The sequence below is a fragment of the Hylobates moloch genome, unplaced genomic scaffold, assembly GCF_009828535.3.
Source record: "Hylobates moloch isolate HMO894 unplaced genomic scaffold, HMol_V3 SCAFFOLD_13, whole genome shotgun sequence".
Lineage (NCBI taxonomy): Eukaryota > Metazoa > Chordata > Mammalia > Primates > Hylobatidae > Hylobates > Hylobates moloch.
Window position 1 is genome coordinate 7,844,541 of NW_026652288.1, and position 17,201 is coordinate 7,861,741.

A 17,201-nucleotide genomic window follows, 5' to 3' on the forward strand; every position below is an offset into this window, starting at 1 on the left:
ATGCTCTTTTGTTCCTATTCTCCTTTGCTACCAATTTAAAGGAAAGAAAAGTGGGTCATGCATTCAACAGAAGAATGAACCAGGCCACAAAACAAGCCGAGGGTGAAAAGGGAAGTTTTCTGACAGCGTATGTGGCCTCCAACACTAAGTGGTGAGAAGCACAGAAAACTCAGTCTAAGGGGCAATTATATTTTAGAGTCAAGAATGGGAACACTGTTTCAAAGAGGAGCAGAATTTAGAAAAGCAGTTAACTGTCTAAGACTGCCGAACCCAAACTCTGTCCAGAGACCTGGCCACAAGCAGAGCTGCCGGCAGCCGGGCTTGAGGCAGTTATCTGCTGAGAGGGTGGTCAGCGGTCAGCGTCCAGGGCTGCACGCTCACAGCTCTGCACACGTGGCTGCTAACCCTAAGGCCACTGCCAGGAAGGAGCCCCAGGGACACTTGGACTGCCCACGATGAGAAAAGCAGAAACAGCAGCTGCTGTCCTGCGTGTCACCAGCATCACCACCTCAACTGCTGTGCAGAAACACCTGCCCAGAAACACCAAGAGCTTGTCCACCAGCGCTGTGCATAGCAAGCTGTCCTGTAGAGTGGGCCAGCAACCATTCTCCTAACACACAGAGCACAACTTACACCTCCAACCATCCAGATCAACTCGTAGTCAGTTTCTCAAAGGCAGAAAGAATGGGTCATCCATTGCTCTATGTTATCCTTCCCAAAACATAGTCAAATAATTTGCATAAAATAGACGCTCAGTTAGAGTTGGTGAAATCACTAATAAATGATGAGAGGAACGAATCCTCATTCCACAGATCCAGTTCAGCTTAAACCTGATCCAACAGATGAGCAGTTCTCAAACTTTTTGGTCTGAGGACCCTTTGCACTCCTAACAATTGAGAATTCCAAACAGTTTTTGTTTATGAGGGTTATCAACGTTTATTGCATAAATAATTAAAACAGCCCACACATTAAGTCACTAGGAATTGAGAGCAAAATGTTCAATGTTCAACCAAGCTTCCCGTAGGTAAAACGTGTACAGAATGAAGCTGTATGGCAGTCACCAGTAGGTGCAGAGGAAACCCGGAACAAGCCGTACAGCACAGACCAGCCACAGGCGCCAGGTGAAGGGTCTAGACGCACACCTGCAAACAAATCAGTACCCTGTCAAAACTAATTGTGATCACTTTTGAGAGCTGAGCAGTTCCAGCATAGGGAGTGGCACTGTGCTTGGCATTTTCACATATGTCACCTTGAATGATTCTCCTAACGCTGCAAGGATCCATACTACCTCTGTTTATCAGAAGCTGTAAAGAAGAGTCGATGAGATTCACTTAACTAGCATCAAACAGCTCCTAGAGGCTGGAGAGGGATTCCAGTGGGGCCATCCATATTTCCAAAATCCTTGCTGTCTCCACGGATCAAGATGTTTTCCTAAAATCGATCATTTCTTTATTTCGGGTCCCCAGATCCCTGCCACCGTTGTTCAGAAATGAACAATATGAGAATGTTCACAGCAGGCTACTGTTATACATTCTTTGTTGGTTTGTCTTCTTGAAAAAAAATTTGATTAAGGGCGAACAGAGAGTGGTCGCTCAATGTTTTGAATCAGAAATTACATTTTTAAGATTTCAGAAGTGGTAGAGCTAATTCCTATTAATGTATATTCTTGGACAGGGCTGACCTTCCCAGGGGCTGGAATTGTTACTCATTCACGTGTCCCCAGGGTCTGGTATGGTCCTGGCTCACAGAGACGTTCAATATAGATTTGTTGAATTGCCTATTAAGTATACGTATTATATGTAGAATATACACATATATAGATAGATTCTCTGATTAAAATTTATTTTTTCAAATTATATTAGAATAACACTAAAGGAAACCTATAGTAATTGCTGTTAATCTGATAAGGCCAATGGAAAAATTATAGGGCCATAATGAAATTTTCTTTTTCCTTTAGACATTTTATTTGCATTTATTATTATTAACAGGTACCATATATTGAGCCCTTTTTTTAACATGTCAGTCCCATTTTAACCTATTTATGATGACATGTACTACTTGCTGACTGGTTTAGACCTTTCTTATAAATTAGTAAAAAAGCATAATTTAAGGATATATGTGGATGAGTAATTTAGACAGAGGATGAAAAAGGGCAATCATTATCCTAGAATATAAAAAATTATAATTTCACCAAAATTGCTAAGACACGTTTTTCTGTAGAATGTTCCTCCAGAACTCCAGCAAGCTTCCACAGAAGCATGAGGTTCATCAACACATTGGGTACCAGATGCTGCCGATCAGAAAGCTGGATTGAGTAGAGGTGATGGGGTGAGGCTAGAGTGACTCTTTCATAAAAGAGAGGGGGACAGGGCAAAATAGAGCAATCTTGTCAACTTATAAATAAGTCCTTTATTCATAACCACGAGCTAATGTGAACCAACATTAACCATGAGCAATTTAAAAAAAAAAAAAAACAGAAAATTAGGACTCCCAAATAACCATTTAACAAGCATTTTTTGAATACTTTCAAACCTAGAAAAAAAACAAATTGGGCCTTTAAAAAAAGAAGGAGCAGAAAGAGACAAGTCAACCAAGCAGTTCCTATCGCCGCTCGAGCCTGGCGTTGCTCTGAGCTGTGCATTTCAATGTCATCCTTTTTGCTTGTTCTTTCTCTGATTCAGAGATTAGCCCAACATATTATATGTATGTTTCCCACTTCCTGACCACACACTTTTATCTAAATTTCTTCAAGGTCTCACAATGAGACACCAGCAACTTCTTTAAGAACTGATGTCTTTTTCTTAGCCAGCTTTTGTGTAATCATTTCTTGTTACAATTTCCAGATGGCATAAGTGCCTTTGTTCATTCAACAAATGTTTATCGAGCTTTTTTGTAGGTACCTAGGACCCGGATTTGAGCAGGTGGAAAAGGGCCTTGCCTGCATGGAACTTGCATTCTAGTTTTAAGGGGCAGAAAATAACAGAGGTGATGAGTCAGACTGGAATTATACTGCATAGTACAGCCTAGAACCAGAATGGAGAGAAGGTAACAGGCTGTGTGACAAGTTTTGGAAGACTATTCCAGGAGGAATTGAAAATACAAGAATGCTTTAGGACAGGAATAAGCTAGGCACGTGGAAAAACAAAACAAAATTATAAGTCTAAAATGTCTGAAATACAATAACAAAAACATCCAAAATGAGATGAAGGAGGAAAAACAGGTAGAGGCCAGACCCTATAGAGATTTCTAGGTCATAGTGAGGATATTGAAATTGACGCTAGGGGCAATGGAAGTTCATGGAAATATTTCAAGCAAAGTAGTCAGAAAGTGTGATTTATCTTTCAGAAAGTTTTGACTAATACTTTTAAATACACCACTCCAAATTCTAGCCCCAAGTTCTTCTTTAATGGCATGAATGCCACCCAGATTACGTGGAGATAGAGCAGAGGCTATTAGGACATCTATTAGAAATTCCATTTTTAATAGATTTCTGATTCTAGCAAAAGAAAATAGCTCTAGGCTGATAACTCAGCTTGGCATATATTAAAAATCTGTTTGGAAGCAAACTGTTTTAAAAGTACCTTTGGTTTTAATTAGTTTAGCATTTTAATTCTAAGAAAGCATGAGAAACCTTAATAAGAAGCATTTTCCATTTGGGTGTTTAAATCTGCACCATAATGTTACATTAAAATCGTTTCTGGTGTGTTAATTAATAATTATCTTAGGAATATTGCAAATGTGAAAGGCCACTGTGACTCACCGAGCTTCATTTGAGCTCATTCCATTTTAAAATTCTATTAATCCTTGTTATAAATGACAGGATCATTTAATTTCTTAAATGAGACATTTTTATTACACATTGGGCCTTTCATCTAAGTGAATTTTATTGGCTATGACAGGCCCTAAAACTCATTTTTATTTTTCAAAATGCATTTTGTCAAATATTTTGCCTCTAATGAATGAATGTTTTGACTCCAAATAAATCCGGCTATGCTTCCCCAGTTCTCCTCCCAAGGATCTGAAGAGCACTCACTGTATACAGAGCTCAACGGGGTAAGAACAGAACAGACAGGTGTCACTCAAGTCCAGGGTACATCCATGAGCTTTGCAATCACAACCAAAGCAACCACGTGGAAAGGCACTTTTGTGCACATAAATGGCCTTTTACCATTTTTAATTTGCAGCCTATAAACAGCAGTATGATGGATAAGATAAAATCATTCAAAATGTTAAAAAGATAAATAATTTAATATTTATAGCAAGTTAGGATACATCGAAAGGCTTGTATTGGGGTTACAGAAAATCGATGTCCTCTAAGAGGTGACTGCCCCATCTAATCCTTCCTTTCCACAGTCATCGACATTGGTTTAAAAATATTAAAACATTTAAAATATTGTTCCTGAAGAGGCTCCTTGGTCAAAGGCTGGAAGAGTTGCATTCACTTTTATGCTAAACTCACTCAACAATTTGGCATTTTCCACATTGCAAGGGAGCCAGAAGTCTGTGGGGTTCAAGTAGTTGGCTCAACTCCTAAATCTTATTATCGCTAGTATTCTAATGATACTATTAGTATCCACCTCTTCTAATTTCATATCTCTTCTACTTGCTAAAAAGTAATAGGAATAGCAGCCCCTTTGATGGAAAAAAAAATGTTTTGTTATTGGGTGCTTTGTTTTTTATTCCTTTTTTTACCTCTTTTTAAAAGTAAAGATCCTTCTTAAAGGTACAGATCCTTGCTGTGACCTGTGTGGTCATTTTGATAACCATGAAACAAGTGGGGAAAACTGAGACTCCAAGAGATTAAGGTACTTGCCTCAGGTAATGCAGGATTCACAGGCAGATCTATCTGGAACTTTCCACGGGTGCTATGCTGCCTGCTGTGTTAAGGTTATTGTGACTTGAGGCAAATTGTGGCCTGGAGTCACTAAGCACTCAAGACCACATATGAAGGCACAGAAAGCATCAGTACTTACAGTTTCTAGGTCCCAAACGTGAGTAAATCTCAGGAGAACTTCAGTGGGGGTGGCAAATTAAAGAAAGCCACACATTGTTTGACACTTGTCTCACGGAGATATGAGTTCTATTTTCCCTCCCCTTGGACCTGGACTACTCAGGGGCTGCTTTGACAAATAGAGGATTGTGAAAGTGACTCCAGGCTATGGCTGTCAGAAAAAATACACAACACTCAGCCCCATTTGAATTTCAGATAAATTACAATTTCTGCATGACTATGTTCCATGCAATATTTGAGACACTCTTATACTAATAATTAGTGTTATTCATCTGGAATTGAAACTGAACTGGGCATTCTCTCATATTTGCTAAAGCTGGCAACCCTACTCTAGGCCAGTTCCAAGACTTGCCTTTAGGAGAACTGGAAGCTTTCACCTTGGCCCCTTGGAGTCCTGAGCTCTCATGTAAGGAGTCTCTATTGCCCCTGATGGAGAGACTGTGTGAAGAAGACTTGAGGGGACAGGGAGGTAGGGAGGGTCCCATTGAGCCCACCCCTGCAGCCCACCCTGCCAAGGCTCTAAGTATGGGAATGAAGCTGTCTGGGATGGTCCAGACCAGCCCCCAGTGAACTCCACTGTGCAGTCCTGGTCCACACCAAGTGAAACAGAAGGCTCATCAGTTAGGCCCTTCCTGAAACCCTTATCCACAACATCATAAAGCATGATAAAATGGTTATTGGCCAGACGCAGTGGCTCAGGCCGAATCCCAGCACTTTGGGGGGCCGAAACAGGTGGATCACAAGGTCAAGAGATCGAAACCATCCTGGCCAACATAGTGAAACCCTGTCTCTACTAAAAATACAAAATGTAGCCAGGCGTGGTGGGGTACACCTGTAGTCCCAGCTACTTGGGAGGCTGAGGCAGGAGAATGGTTTGAATCCAGGAGGCAGAGCTTTGTTGAGCTGAGATCATGCCACTGCACTCCAGCCTGGCAACAGAGCAAGACTCCGTCTCAAAAAATTAAAAAATTGTTATTATATTTAGTCACTACATTGTGATGATATGGTTTGGGTGTGTCCCCACGCAAATCTCATCTTGAATTGCAGTTCCCATAATCCCTACGTGTTGTGGGAAGAACCCATGGGAGTTAATTGAATCATGGGGGCAGGATTTTCCCATGCTGTTCTTGTGATAGTGAATAAGTCTCTGAGATCTGATGGTTTTATACAGGGCAGTTCCCCGCACATGCTCTCTCTTGCCTGCCGCCATGTAAGATGTGCCTTTGCTCCTCCTTCACCTTCTGCCATGATTGTGAGGCCTCCCCAGCCATGTGGAACTGTGAGCCCATTAAACCTCTTTCCCTTATAAATTACCCCGTCTAGAGTATGTCTTCATAGCAGAATGAGAACGACTAATACATGTGGGGTAGTTTACTATGCAGCAATAGATCACTGGAACAGAACTGAAAAAAGAAAGAGGAGCAAAAGTGAAATCAAAGCTAAGGCCCACAACCATTGGAGGGTAACAAAAATCACAAAATGGCCTTGAGACTTTGGAAAACAGACAACTGTTTATTCCACATTAATTTTTAAATTAAAGTGTTGAATTTATTGTAACCTTTACTTTGGCTTTTTGAGTGAAAGTTGATAATTCACAAATACAGTTTTAAAAATATGCCCTGAAACATAAAAATAATTCTAAAGAATATTTCTCAATCTTCACCTCGATAGGTCTTTCCCTTTACTGCATGGTACTTTTTAAAGAATAATTTAGAATAGCTTGTTTATGAGTTATCAGCAGCTGTTGATTCATTTGCTAATTAATGATTCAGGCAAAATCAGTGTATAATATCCAGTGATAACCAGTTTATAATTACGAGTTCCTTCCTTGTCATAAACCTTATAAATTACAGACAATTTCAGAATTTTTACTCATCATTAGCTGCTGAATAGACTCTTCAAATGATTCCATTCATCATCTCATGAATTACATGCAAGCAAGAGGCCTGAGCTTTTTTCTTTGTCTTTCCTTCTTTATTATCTCCCAGGACCAGTCAAGGACCAACACCTGTGGATCCTGCCTCCTAAATCGCTTTCAAGGCCATGCCCTTCTCTTTACCCCGTCGTGGTTTAGGACAATGATGACAATATTTTAACCAGTCATCTTGCCACCATCATTGTTCCTGGGCCAGCCGAATGGTTATCACCTTCAGATCCCGGGAACCTCTTTGAATTTGTCACCTTACCCGGCAAAAGGGACTTCACAGCTGTGATTAAATAAAGGCTGCTGAGGTAGGGGGATTTTCCTGAATAATCTGGGTGTGCCTCGTGTGATCACAGGATTCACATAAGAGGGAAGCAGTCCGTTACAGTCAGAAGAAGTGAGGGTGATGGGACAACAGAATGAGAGGCTGGAGTGATGTGCTCTGAAGACCGAGGAAGGGACCGTGAGCCAAGGAACACAGAAGGCCTTGAGGAAACAGAAAAATCGAGGAGACAGACTCTCTCCTGAAGCCTCTAGGAGAAACACAGCTCTGCTGACCCTTCGATTTCGACTTCTGACCTCCAGACAGTAACAGAAGAAATATGTGCTGTTTTAAGCCACCAAACTGGTGGTAATTTATTACAGCAGCAATGGGAAACTAATCCACTCCCTGATTAGTTCTTCACACCAGCAGGTCTCTTTAAGACATACATATGTTCATATCACCCCCTGGCATAAAACTTTTTATAAAGACTTCCAATTTATATTGGAATAAAGTCAAAATTCCTGAACGTGGCCGACAGGAGCTGTTCCAGCCTAACCTTTGTCCTCGTTTGTTTTCATTCATCCCCTTGCTTGCCAAACTCTAAGCAAAGTGGCCTTCTTTTTGTTCATCTAACAGTCCAAGTTCTTCCTGCCTCAAGACCTGGGACAGAGATCAGCACCTGTCACAAACCTCATCTGTTTTCTTCCTAGTGCCATAAAGAGGCTATACTTCGAGTCTCCCTTGAAGTTAACTAGGACCATGTGACTCTTTGGTCCATAGACGAAATAGAAGACTGATCTCTACCCCTGCTGACCCAGGCCCCTGCAATTCACCCTGCCACGCTCTGCTTCCCTCTGATAGCTGAACGCACAGGACATGCGGTTTGGAGGTTGGTAGAGTCCAATTACCATGTGGCTGAACGAATTTCACTTTGGCAGTGATGTGAACAGTGGTGGATTGGGATAGAAAGACTGGAGGTAGAGGCACCAGTTAGGAAACCACTGGTAAAAAGAATAACAAAAATAAATGTATATTGTTACGTTGTTAACATTTATTATATCATAAGTATAATATATACCAAGCACTGCACTAAGAATGGAATCCCATTAAAACTCATTTACTCTTCATAACAACCATAGGGGTAAGACGATATAATTAAGCCTATTTTACGGATATGAAAACTGAAACAGAGAAGTTAAGTAACTTCCCAAGATCATACAGCCAGTGAGCAATGGAGTGACAATTTGAACCCAGGCAGTCTGGCCAAGTCCAATGCTTTTAACTACTACTTTATACTGGGGTTGCTGTTACTTTCAAGGACAGTGACAGCAGAGAAAGAGAATTCCCAATGTAAGGAAAAAGATGTCAGACATGACACAAAGTGTTTAACCACAGTGAAAACAGAGGAGGTGTGTTATTCTGGCTCTTTCCAGCGTTTAATTTAGTCTCATACAAAATCCCCTGGATACTAGATTCCCTTTTTTAATAGAAACCAAGCCTTGGAATCAAGTAACATTCCACCATTAAGGTGTCCTCAAACCTGTGCCTGGTTACTTCTGCCCTTTCACTCCACATCTCTCACAACCTCTAGACAAGGAGAGGCCAAGAGAATATTGCAGGGAACTAAACAGAGATCACAGCCAAGGGTAAAAATGAGGACATTGCTTCTTGGGAAGTTGGAGTGAGTACTTGGGATTACTCCAAACAATTGTAATTCTCCTGGGTGCTTGTCACCTTTGCCTTTCCAGTCCTAATCTCAGTGGTAGGTATTTATAAACAGTACCTGTATTAGTTCATTTTCATACTGCTATAAAGAACTGCCTGAGACTGGGTAATTTATAAAGGAAACAGGTTTAATTGACTCACAGTTCTGCACAGCTGGGGAGGCCTCAGGAAACTTACAGTCACGGCAGAAAGGAAAGCAAGGCACCTTCACAAGGCAGCAGGAAGGAGAAGTGCCTGGCGAAGCAGGGAAGAGCCCCTTATAAAACCATCAGGGCCGGGCGCGGTGGCTCACGCTTGTAATCCCAGCACTTTGGGAGGCCGAGGCGGGCGGATCACGAGGTCAGGAGATCGAGACCACGGTGAAACCCCGTCTCTACTAAAAATACAAAAAATTAGCCGGGCGTGGTGGCGGGCGCCTGTAGTCCCAGCTACTCGGAGAGGCTGAGGCAGGAGAATGGCGTGAACCCGGGAGGCGGAGCTTGCAGTGAGCCGAGATTGCGCCACTGCACTCCAGCCTGGGTGACAGAGCAAGACTCCGTCTCAAAAAATAAATAAATAAAAATAAAATAAATAAATAAATAAAAATAAAATAAAAAAAAAAAACCATCAGATCTCATGAGAACTCACTCACTATCACGAGAAGAGCATGGGAGAAATTGCACCCCCATGATTCAATTACCTCCACCTGGTCTCTCCCTTGACACTTGGGAATTATAGGGATTAAAATTCAAGATGAGATCTGGGTGGGGACACAAAGCCTAACCATATCAGTGCCCAATCCAGCTGCTCCTGATTAGGGAGTGACATTAATAGAAGGCCCCTCCATAGTCCTGGATTCATAAAGAGTTCTCTGCACTTAGGTCCCCTATTGATTTGATCATGACTTTTTTTAAATTATTTCTTCAAATAACAAGTCTAGGCCTGCATGCAGGCTTGCTTCAATTAGAGGCCAGCACTACAATAATTGTAATTTTTTCCTTTGGTATGCGTGAATGTTCCCATAGGAACGTAATTTAGCTGGACATATTAAATCATGTCATCGGCAGTCACAAGCCAAATGAATTATTGATCAGTGGCTGTGAAATCAAAGTGCATCTGCAGAATTACATTTGGGAGCAGGGATTCATTTACAGTAAACTTGACTCTGGAAGCGCTCCATCTGACTGAGTGCAGGGTGGAGGGATCTTTCCATGGCTTTACTTCTTATCCTCTAAGTTATCTGTATTGTGTCTTTGAAAGGGCCTTGCTGACTCTAAAGTAAATACAAATGCTGCCGTGATGATCATTTCAGGTGATTGTCTTCTATTTATGAGTAGAAATAGAAAATTGGATTTTCCAGCCTGTATATTACCTCCTACCCAAAATGACACCTCCACTACCAATATTCCTCAGCAGCCATTGAGTCACGCTGTGGCAGGCACTGCCCTCCACTTGCGGGGCTCCTTTGCTGGCCTTCCTTGCTGGGATTGTTCTTCCCTCATACAGCCACATGGCTAGTTCCCTTGCCCCTTAGGTGTCATGCTGTTTAATCGTCTCCACCCTGTTAGGCCAGCACAATTATTATCCCCACTGGACAAACAAGGAAACAGGCAGGGTTAAAGAACTCTCCCAGAACTGCACAGCCAGCAAGCAGGACAGGTAAGATTCAAACCCAGGCGGCGTAAGTCCAGATCAGATGTGCAGCGTCTCTACCCATGGGAGACAAGAAAGAAGAATGTGGGCAGCAGGTGTCTGGGGAGCCTGCCTGGCTAGTATCTGAACAGGCCATGGAATGTAGGGTGGGGGTGATTTTATCTTCATTACCCCTCCTCCCCATCTCCCATAGGCACTTTTCAAATTTGCACACAGGTCACGTGGGTCTTCTGAAAATACAGATTCTGACTCCCTCGGAACAGGGTAGGCCAGAGGTCTTGCATTGCCAACAAACTCAGGTAGTGCTGATGCTCCTGGCCCGTGGCCATGTCTGGAAGGCTGGGTCAGGGGAGGAAGGCTGAATGAGGAGGCTGGTACATCTGTCAGGGTCCTGGCGGACCAAGATGGCACATCCAAGGGCTATTGAAGAGCTTATTGAAGAGACTGTTTCCAGAGGGGCGAGCAGGTTAAAGGAACCAGCAGGGTGACTTAAAGACCCAGGACCTAGCAGCAGGAAGCTGCTACCCAGGTCTGAAGGGGGATGAGGAGGGGGGTCTGGCCCTGGAAGAGGGGCCATCAGGGGAATCATTTCCAAAGGAATCATCTGGTGCCTGCGCCTCTGCTAAAGAGGTGGTTAGTTTGTGTGGTCTCCTGCATATAGTGTTCAGCTAATCCTTGGCCTCTTGAGCAAGGAAAGCCGTGCCCCCTCTGGGCACCCTGTAACCATAGTCTCAAGGATCTCACACCTCCAGTAACCTCCATCCTCTCCCACATGGAGCCACAGGAACCTGAGACCTCTTCTACACCTTCTAATGGACTCGGAAAGCTGGAATGGGGTGAGGGTGACCTGCGTCTTTCTCCCAGGCATATAATACTGTGGTCTCAGCTTGCCTCCTGCCTTCAGAAATCTCTGGACCCAAAATAAACAACAGCCTCTATGGCTGAGCACATCCTCCAACTGCAGGGAACCTGTGTGAAGCTCTCCTAAAGACTCCCCCAGATTCCACTTTGACAGCAGCACCAAGACGGGACCTGGGACTTCTGGAGCTCAGCAAGTGTCCAGAGGGAGAAAGCTGCCAGGCTCGTCATGCTGCAGACACTTCCATGGGCCCTAATAATTCCCCTGGAGACCTGCCCTTGACTTCAAGGAAAGACACCACCCTCTATTGTGGAACTCCCCCACCTCCACAGACTCTATGCACCCAAGAACGCCAGCCACCCGACTTCCTGGGGATGGCAGTGCTAGGATGGTGGCTGGTGTTTATAGGGCCTATGGAAGGTGTCCAACATTAATTTCTAAAACTCTCTTTAGAATATGAGAACACTTAACACATTTTGTTTTCAACTATGGGTCTTAGTTGCACAAGAAAAGCTTCACGCATCATCTTACTACAAATGAAACCAGAACATACCCGTAGATGGACTTGTTAACAATGCTGGTAAAAGTGTGGTTAGGAGAGGTGGCTGCACCTTCTCAGAGAAGTGAGCTTTGGCTTTGGGTTTTATTGCAACTCTCACCTTTACTGCAACTGTAACTGAGCCTCGTTACAAATCCTGCGCATTTACTCTTCCCAAGGGCCTTGTGTGTGACGGATACTCAAATATTTTTTGATGTCTGTAATGCAACCCCATGTTCTTTGTCAGATGGATTTTAAGCATGTGATTAGAGGTCATAGCTGCAAAACCAGCTGGTGCCAGAGGTCCTTCCTCCTCCATCTGAAGCAGCATTTCCTCAGAGAGTCCATGGAGTTTGGGAGAAATGGACAAGAAAGAGCTGAAGGAAAGGGGATCCCCACAACGTCAGCTACACCAGCCAAATAAACAGAGGCCATGGGAGGGGTGACAGATGTTGCTGTCAAAACACATCATCATGAGCATTGTGACACTAAGCTGACACTGTGTCTAGTAATAAGATTGACATATGAGGTTCAAGTCATACAATCTGGGAGGTTTTGTTATAAAATGATCAAAATACGTGCAATTTCTCTCAGGACCTCATCTCTCTATATATTGTTGGAAGGCATCTGATTCCAACTATACTGGCCACTCCTAATGGGTTTTTCTTCAAGCAAATTTTATGGCCTTCAGGCTCCAAGAAGCATGATATCCACTTTGTAAGTCCTTCCTAATTGGTTGTCCACATTCCTACGCACTGCACCCTATGTCCCAGGGGCATGTGGTGGCTGTGGAAGGCCTGCTGTTTCATGATTCTGTTCAGCTGAGCATTCTCTTTGAGGAGTAGGATCCAATTTCAGTCTGGATTGTTAATGGTATTATAACAACCATAATACCTAACAATCATGATGTGCTTACTGCATGCCAGGCTCTGTTTTAAGAACATTACATGTGTTACTTCACTTAACCCTCCAATAATCATACGACACATGTGCAGATTAGGAAACTGAGGCACAAAGCTGGATAGACTACAGTGACCAGTGACAGGGTGAATCATTGAGACAGTGAAAGAAACAGAGATGAGGACTCAATGCACCTGCTTTCTACTCCAAATTTCTATGGGTGATCCTTTATGCTTTCCCTCTCTGCTGACTAGCAGATGATAAATAACTCTGTATTTGCGAGAAGAATCTCTCAGGTGTCCACACACGGTTCACTTTCACTCTGTAAGTCTAACTGCAAGACTTCTTTAGGGAACATCACCCAACAGCATAGACCTCATAGTGATGCAAAACAAGTCACATTTGTGATAACCAAAAATTGCTTTGTGTAGTAAAGCGTGACTTTAATAAGTTTAAATGGTACAATTGCATAATTTACAATGGATATACTCTAATAGCACCATTTCTATAGCTCACACCCTGGCAAAAATTTTAAAGCCTAACTTCCATTGGAAAAATAATTTTCTCTTTTGCAAGTGGTCTCTAAATGAGAAAAGGCATTTCTATCAATTACTTGACACAGGAGACATAGTGTTGATCTACAAAATGAATTTTAGAAGGGAAAGGGATGAGAAGAGAGAGAGAAAATAATTTTAAGTAAATTGCATGCCGGACCTGCCACAAGAGTATCTGGGTCCCAGCAAGAAGAGAACCTAGTTACTCCAAGGCAACTCACACCTCACGCTCTCTTTCCACTGCCACTTGTTCAATTGCACCTAACACCTAGTCCCACTGTACTCATGTACATTATTTACCTATTGAGGCAAAGCCTACAACAGTAGAAATGGACACAGAAGTGTTGCTTAGAAAAAGGAACATCATTTGAACAGCTGAAGACTGCGCGTTATTTATCAGGATATTCAACCAAGCCAAAGGAAAAAGCAGCCACTGTGCATAGGGAGTTACAGCCCTGCTTGGCCCAGCGCTGACACAAATGGAGTGACAAAGTGAGCTGGGAGAAGAGAGCAAAAACATCCTCCCAGGTTCTCCTGGACAGAAAGCGGGACCTCTCCATCCCCTCTACAAGCATAATTCGTGCGCTTTTCAAGCTCATTTCAAAACAATGGAATCTTTGAAATCAAATTCCAAACAGCCTGGAAAAAGAAGATACTGACAGTTATGAGAACCAGAGATGGTTATTTCTAGGTAGGTTCTGATTTTTTTAGTTACTTGTTTTCATCTGTTCCGCACTATACCATGCATATCACACATCGTACTGGAAAAAAATGCATTGATTCTGAGGCCACACATCAATAAATCAATTCCTGCTAGACAAGACATAGACAAATGAGTATTGCAGAATGGGAGGAGCAGATAGCCAAAAGGGCTCATGACCTAGCCCCACTGCCTCCTCCACAAATTCTGACTTTCAGCCGCTCACTAAAGCCCTTTGAGCCTTGTTTTCATATTTTAAAACAGCATTATTTTAGTATTTTATCTGTCTGTGTCAGGCCTGATTTTTCTGCCTGAAATTGTATCAACTGAGTTCATGGTGCAAAAGGATTCTGCATTTTGTAAACCTGTCTTTAAAAGCCTCCCTTGCAGACAAGGTACCTGTCAGAGCCTCCTGTGGTTAGCTGGGGCCTTTTGATTGTTTGAGCAAATAGAATGGGTAGAAATGGGCCGGGCGCAGTGGCTCACACCTGTAATCCCAGCACTCTGGGAGGCCGAGGCGGGTGGATCACCTGAGGTCAGGCATTTAAGACCAGCCTGACCAACATGGTGAAACCCCGTCTCTACTAAATATACAAAAATTAGCCAGGTGTGGTGGCACATGCTTGTAATCCCAGTTACTTGGGAGGCTGAAGAAGGAGAATGAATCACTTGAACCTGGGAGGCAGATGTTGCAATGAGCCAAGATCACGCCATTGCACTCCAGCCTGGGCAATAGAGTGAGACTCCATCTCAAAAAAGAAAAAAAAAAAAAAAAGAATCGGTAGAAATGCATTCTGCATGTGAGAAATACATGAATTTTTAGGGGCCAGAGGATGGATTAAATTATGGCCCCACCCCCATAAATCTTTGCCGTTCGTGGAAATGGGGGCTGAAGGACTCTCTTTGTTTGTTTGGGCTGCTGGAACAGAATCCCAGAGACTGAGCAATTAATGAAAAACAGAAATGCATTCCTCACTTCTGGGGCCTGGGAAGTCGAAGATCAAGGTGCCAGCATATGGTAAGGGCCTTCTTACTGTGTCCTCACGTGGCAGAAGGCAGAGGGCAAGAGAAAACAAACTCCCCGCATCGAGCCCCCTTATAAAGGGACCTGATCCCACCATCTACAAGAGAGCAACCTCATGGCCTAGTCACCTCTCAAAGGTCCCATCTCTTAATACCATCACATCAGCAGCACCTGAATTTTGGAGGAGGCACATTGAAACCATAACAAGGATCAACACAGTGAAGGCACCAGAGATGAAGACGGGATAGGGGAGAAGGCACCAAAAGAAAGTGGAGCTCACAGACTGAAGCCGGCACTTACGAAGTCTGAGTTTTGAGGCAACCCAGGGAAAAGCGGAGTAGATGATTATCCACAGTGGGAATAAGGAAGAGGTGGTGAAAATGGGCACTAGGCTAGAAATGCCTTCCTGCCATCACAACAGCCTAAATTGGGGCTGGGACACCATCTTGAAGTCCAGCTGTTCACAGACAAACCCTCACAGGTAGTAATACCCCACTGACAAAGCATCTTCCTTTCCCGATCAGAAAGCAGCCCCCACGGGGAATGGGGATAAGGGAAATGATGGGAGAGCCAGAAGTCTTCATCACACCCTAAAATGCCAGGACACGAATCCTTTCACCAAATTCTCAAAAGATCCATCATTCTATACTACTCAGCCATAATATGGAACACAGTAACGGCCTTGGCAGCAACTTGGATGGAGCTGGAAGCCATTATTCTAAGTGAAGTAACTCAGGAATGGAAAACCAAATATCGTATGTTCTCACTTATAAGTGGGAGCTAAGCTATGAGGATGCAAAGGCATAAGAATGATATAATGGACTTTGGGGACTCAGGGGAAGGGTGGGAGAGGGATGAGGGATAAAAGACTACTTATCAGGTATAGTGTACACTGCTCAGAAATTACCACTAAAAAGCTTATCCCTGTAACCAAAAACCACCTGTACCCAAAAAACTGCTGAATTTTAAAAAATAATAACTACATGTGAAAAAAAATCTATCCCAATAATTCTCAAACAAGATTCCCTGCACCCAGCATATCATTGATTCTCACAGAATTCCCCTAACCAGGCGGATTTATCCAAATGTATTGATGGTTATGCAAACACCTACCTAGCAACAGTCCTGGGTTGAATTGTCTGGAGCCTAGAAGGAGGTGGAATCTCCAAGATTCATACCTGAGAATGGACACCATTCCTGGACAGCCCGGGGAAGGTCTAAGCTGTAAGGAGATGCATAAGCATGGGTAGACACAGTGGCAATGTGGCCAGGAACTCACTGTAGGGACAGAGAGGCAGTCCAGTCTGCTGGTCACAGCACATGGTAGATGTTTCAGTGAGGGCACCATCTCTATGTGTGACAGACCCCAGGAACGGAGCTCTGCAGAGCATCGGTCAGCAGGTTGCAGGATTCCTGTGACCACAGCTTGGGTGGGAGGGGCACATCAACACCAGGGAAGATCAACAGAGGAGCTGCTGCTGGGAGACCTGGGATGCTGGTAGATTACAAGGCAAGGACTTAAGGACAGAAATCGGCAATAAAAAAAATAAAAAATAAATAAATAAATAAAAAATCAAGGACTAGGATTGGGACTCAGTGACAAGGCAGAATTCCAGAAAGGCAAACTGAGCAGCCCTACTGTAAACTCAGCTCCAGAACATGGAGCCCCAGAAAACCTAGCTCACGGGCCTCTGCCCACAGTCAGGCAGGCACTGGGGACAGGGAACACACAGTTGGGCCAGCAGGAAGAAAAAGGTGGTTCCTGGTTCCGAGAAGTAAGAGATTTCAGGGTCTTGGAAATAAGCCCAGGCCTGAGAGACAAAACCAACAGCTTTAGGGTTATTTTTTTCTATATACTAAAATAACAGTAATGTTGTTTAGAAAATCAGATAATAAAAACACAAAAAAGAAAGGTAACCCATATTGATTCTCCTAAGTGATATCCATCATTAACACCCTGATATATAAACTTTCAGATTTTTCCTATACACACATACACACGCACACACATATATATATATACACATATACATTTGTGGGTTTTACATATATCAATATGCAAATTTTAT

At 43.1% G+C, this 17,201-nt stretch overlaps 1 long non-coding RNA gene across 2 annotated transcripts in view; it reads right to left on the bottom strand.

The window, feature by feature from the left end:
• Positions 1-1,026: 1,026 nt before the first annotated feature.
• The window catches only part of LOC116480294 (uncharacterized), a 50,929-nt gene continuing 34,754 nt past the window's right edge, over positions 1,027-17,201 (bottom strand). For both annotated transcript variants that reach the window (XR_004251246.2, XR_009209493.1), the window contains one exon: positions 1,027-1,142. This is a non-coding gene — a long non-coding RNA (uncharacterized LOC116480294). The remainder of the gene's footprint in view (positions 1,143-17,201) is intronic.